Genomic DNA, 5,351 nt, shown 5'->3' on the forward strand with positions numbered 1-5,351 from the left:
TTGGAAAACCACTAAAAATAGTAGGAATGGAATTAAATAGTGAATAAATTATGTAAACAAACCTTGAAGAATCTACTTTCATAGGAAAGTAACGAAACAATCATATGGACAGTATGCTAAGAGATATTCAGGTTCTCGTGAGACAGGGCCAGAACGGGTTCTGGATTTCTTGTTCCGACTTTAGAAATTGATTATAAATTAACCAGACATAATTAGGAGTCATACCATATATGTATAGATTCCTCTCTGAGTCTAGTTTCTATAGAAATAAACGGCATCAGTATTGGAGCCCTGTACAAGGAGATATCCAAGTCGTAATGCGCAAAGGTCAGGGTAGTCGATTCCTGTAACATGGGAGACTTTAAGTAATAAACTGTACTAATTGGCCTGATCAAAAATTCTAGAAAAAAATATGTAGATGGGCATATGAGTCTAGTTTCAGGGAAAAATCACGAAACTGATTTTCGAGTTTTGAAGCTCAAGATATGATTTTTAAAGCGACTAGTACACAGATTGGGCAGTGTCTGGAAATTTTTCAAAGTTTGTTAACACCTCGTGTTCGACTCCGGTGTCGGACTCGGGTTCGGGGTGTTACATGAAGTACTTCCCACCTAGCAAGAATGCTAAGTTGAGGAACGAGATCTCTGCTTTCCAACAAATGGATGATGAGTCATTGTATAAGGCATGGGAAAGGTACATAGAATTATTACGGAAGTGCCGTCATCACGGAATCCCACATTGCATACAAATTGAGACATTTTATAATGGTCTCAATGCTCACATGAGGATGGTAGTGGATGTTTCTGCTAATGTTGCTCTCCTTTTTAAGTCTTATAACGAGGCTTATGAAATCATTGAGAGGATTGCCAGCAACAATTATCAATGGCCAACCAATCGACCTGCGTCAGGAAGACGAGTTGCTGGAATACATGAAGTAGACGCTCTTACTTCACTCGCATCTCAAGTATCATCAATATCCTCAATGTTAAAAATTCTTACTACTAATGGGTGTAATAGTTTGGAAGCACAACCACTGAATCAATTTGAAAATGTAGCCTATGTTTATTGTGGGGAAGGACATTTGTTCGAAGAATGTCCATCGAACCCAAAATCTGTGTATTACATGGGTAACCAGAACAAAAATCGAGGAAGGCAAGGGCTGCAATCCAATTTCTATAACCCATCATGGCAAAACCACCAAAATTTTTCCTAGAGTAACCAAGGGGCAGGAACCAGTAACAATTATGTCCGACCTAGATCGACCAGCCACCTAGTTTTTCCCAACAAGCTCAGAAACCAACCCAAGCTGAACCATCTAATAGCCTAGAGAATCTATTGAAGGCATACATGGCAAAAAATAATGCCTCTCTAAGGAATTTGGAGAATCAAGTGGGCCAGTTTGCAACTGAACTCAGAAACTGACCACAAGGTGCTTTAGCTAGTGATACGGAGAATTCGAGGAATCCAGGGAAGGAGTATTGTAAAGTGTTAACATTGAGGGGTTGAAAGACATTAGAGCCCAATTCCGTCGAAGTTGAGATGGAGCCAGCTGACGGTCAAGACTCAGAGGAAGTTCCACCTTGTATTGAAATTCCAGTTTCATCGAAAATTAAATCTACAAAATCTGGCAAGGTAACTTCTGAACCAGCTAATTTTGATCAACAATAACTCCGTTAGATGCAGAATTGCCACAGAAAATGAATCAATTAGTTCTAGTAAAGAAACCTCCACCACCCTACCTTCAAAGACTTTAGAAGCAGAAGCAGGAAATTTAATTCAAGAAGTTCCTAGACGTTCTCCAGAAACTTCATATCAACATCCCGTTGGTTAAAGCACTTGAACAAATGCCGAACTACATCAAATTCAAGAGGGATATCCTGTCTAAAAAATGAAAGCTTGGAGAATTTGAGACGGTAGCCCTAACGAAGGAATGCAGTGCATATCTTCAAGACAAACTACCCCCAAAATTGAAGGATCCTAGATGTTTTACCATACCTTGCAATATTGGAGCAACATATTGTGGTAAGGCACTATGTGACTTGGGTGCGAGTATCAATTTGATGCCCATGCCAATATTTAGGAAGTTGGGGATAGGTGAAGTTAGACCTAATACGGTTACACTTCAATTAGCAGATCGATCCTTAGAACATCCAGAAGGAAAAATCGAGGACATATTGGTACATGTAGACAAATTTATCTTTCCTACTGACTTTGTGATTCTGGACTTTGAAGCAGACAAAGAGGTGCTAATCATCCTAGGAAATCCATTCTTTGCAACAGGAAGGACCCTTATTGATGTGCAGAAGGGCGAGCTCACTATGCGTGTTAAGGATGATCAAGTAACATTTAACGTTTTTAAGTCTATGCGATTTCCTGACACAATTGATGATTATTCTGCAATGTCCGATTTAGAGGATTTAATCGGGAGAAGGAACTCAATTATGTTGAGGGCCCACTGGAAAAATTTTGACATCAGATCCTCCAAATGATGAAGAGGAGGATGAATACTTAGCTTTGTTAGAAGCTAATCAAAGGGTATTTAATTTGCAATCCCACTTTGAATCTTTGGAGTTAGAGAAAAGGGATTATGCCCAACCAAAAGCTTTAAGTAGGGAGCCACCTAAATTAGAACTGAAGGTACTTCCCTCACATTTGAAATATGTTCATTTAGGTAACTCTTCTACTCTGCCTGTGATTATTTTCGCAGAATTAACTACTAAGCAAGAAGAGAAACTCATCCTAGTGTTGAAACAATTCAAGAAGGCTATCGGATGGACCATAACCAATATTCGCAGAATTAGTCCATTTTTATGCATGCACAAGATTATCTTAGAAGATGGCGAAAAAGAGATGATTGATGGACAACGAAGACTGAACCCCATCATAAAGAAGTAGTCAAGAAAGAAATCATCAAGTGGTTAGATGCGGGTATAATTTACCCCATCTCAGATAGTTTATGGGTAAGTTCGGTCCAATGCGTGCCAAAGAAAAGAGGTATCACAGTCATTGAAAGTGAGAATAACGAGTTGATAGAGAACGAGAAAAAAGGTATCACAGTCATTAAAAAAGGAGGTATCACGGTCGTAGAGAACAAAAACAACGAGTTGATACCGACTAGAACGGTTACGGGATGGAGAATTTGCATCAGTTACCGAAAGCTGAACAAGGCGACTAGGAAAGATCACTTTCCTTTGCCATTCTTGGACCAGATGCTGGATACTCGCAGGACGAGATTACTACTGTTTTCTCGATGGATATTCAGGGTATAATCAGATTACAGTAGCACCAAAAGATCAACACAAAACGACATTCACCTTCCCGTACGGTACATTTGCATTTAGACGCATGGCATTTCATTTATGTAATGCACCTGCTACATTTCAAAGATGTATGATGTCTATTTTTACTGACATGGTTGAGAAATATTTGGAAGTTTTTATGAACGATTTTTTAGTATTCAGAGATACTTACGATGATTGATTAGCCAATCTAACTAAGGTACTAAGGCGATGCGAAGAAAAAAATCTCGTACTAAACTGGGAAAAGTACCAATTTATGGTACGAAAAGGAGTTGTTCTAGGGCATCGGATAATGAGACATGGGATCAAAGTACACAAAGCAAAGGTAGATGTTATTGAGAAACTCCCACCTCCAACATCTGTAAAGGATGTTAGGAGCTTTTTGGGCCACGCCTGTTTTTTTCGAAGATTTATCAAGGACTTCTCCAAAGTTGCTAAACCCTTATGCAAATTATTAGAGAATGACTCTATATTCAAGTTTGAGGAATGCTTAAAAGCCTTCAACGATTTGAAGAGTCGATTAGTCACGACACCCATAATCGTCACACCAGACTAGGATTTGCCATTCGAATTGATGTGTAAAGAAAGTGACTTCGCAATCAGAGCTGTCTTGGGCGAGCGAAGGAACAAAGTTTTTCATCCCATCTACTACACAAGTCGAACCCTAATAGGAGCTCAACTGAATTATATGGTAACAACAAAAGAGTTACTTGCTATTGTGTTTGCTTTCGACAAGTTTCGATCTTATCTGGTAGGTACCAAAATGACTGTTTATACGGACCACTCGACAATTAAGTATTTAATTGCCAAGAAAGACGCTAAGCCGAGACTGATTTGATGGGTAGTTTTACTTCAAGAGTTTGATCTAGAAATTCAAGATTGAAAGGGAGTGGAAAACCAAGTTGCAGACCATTGTCCAGATTGGAGCCACAAGAAGGAAACTCTCCTCTTATACCAATTTGAGAGATGTTTCCAGATGAACAAATACTGAAGGTAAATCATGTCCATAATACCCCTTGGTTTGCAGATATTGATAACTTTTTAGCTTGTGGTTTGATGCTGATTGATAAGACGTATCATGAAAATAAAAATTTTCTTCACGATGTGAAGTACTATTTTTGGGAAGAACTGTATTTTTTTAAAAATTGTGTAGATCAAATGATCAGGAGATGCGTGGCAGAAGATGTAGTACATAAGATTTTATACCATTGTCACTCAGCTCCTAGTGGGGGACACTTTGGAGGTTCACGTGCTACAGCCAAGGTATTGCAAACCGAATTCATTTGGCCAACACTATTCAAAGATGCATATGCATACATAAAGAGTTGTGATCGATGTAAAAGGGTTGGAAATGTCACCAACAGAAATGAGATGCCTCGAACAAACATTATTGAGGTAGAATTATTCAATGTCTGGGGTATTAACTTTCTTGGTCCTTTCCCTCTGTCTTTTGGTCACAAGTATGTATTAGTAGCAGCAAACTATGTGTCTAAGTGGTTTGAGGCAGAGGCATATCCGACAAACGATGCTAAGGTTGTAATGAAGTTTTTGCAGAAACATGTGTTCACAAGGTTTGGAACCTCAAGAGCCATCATCAATGATGAAGGGTCCCATTTTGTGAACAAGTGGTTGAAATGGTTATTAGATAAATATGGAGTGAAACACCAGGTCGCTACAGCTTACCATCCGCAGACGACTGGGCAAGCTGAATTGGCAAACAAGGAGATCAAAGGCATACTTGAGAAGGTAGTATGCCCGAACCAACGAGATTGGTCCAAAAGACTGGATGATGCTTTATGGGCTTACAAGACAGCATACAAGACACCTTTAGGGATGTCACCCTATAGGTTAGTCTTTGGGAAAGCTTGCCATCTACCCTTGGAGTTAGAACACAAAGCTTACTGGGCTCTCCAACGACTCAACTTGGATCTTAAAAGTGCCAAATTGAAACGGATGCTTCAACTTAACGAGTTAGAAGAATTTCGAATGTCTTCATACGAGAATGCCAAATTACTTAATTAGAGACTCAAGAAATGGCATGACAAGCACATT

The 5,351-nt window shown here is 39.2% G+C and overlaps 1 non-coding gene across 1 annotated transcript; it reads right to left on the minus strand.

The window, feature by feature from the left end:
- Positions 1 to 625: 625 nt before the first annotated feature.
- LOC121215791 (small nucleolar RNA R71) lies at positions 626 to 732 on the minus strand. Its single transcript, XR_005911764.1, has one exon. It is a non-coding gene; the product is annotated as a small nucleolar RNA R71 (small nucleolar RNA).
- Positions 733 to 5,351: the final 4,619 nt, after the last annotated feature.

This window comes from Gossypium hirsutum, chromosome D03 (assembly GCF_007990345.1).
Source record: "Gossypium hirsutum isolate 1008001.06 chromosome D03, Gossypium_hirsutum_v2.1, whole genome shotgun sequence".
NCBI classification, from domain to species: domain Eukaryota; kingdom Viridiplantae; phylum Streptophyta; class Magnoliopsida; order Malvales; family Malvaceae; genus Gossypium; species Gossypium hirsutum.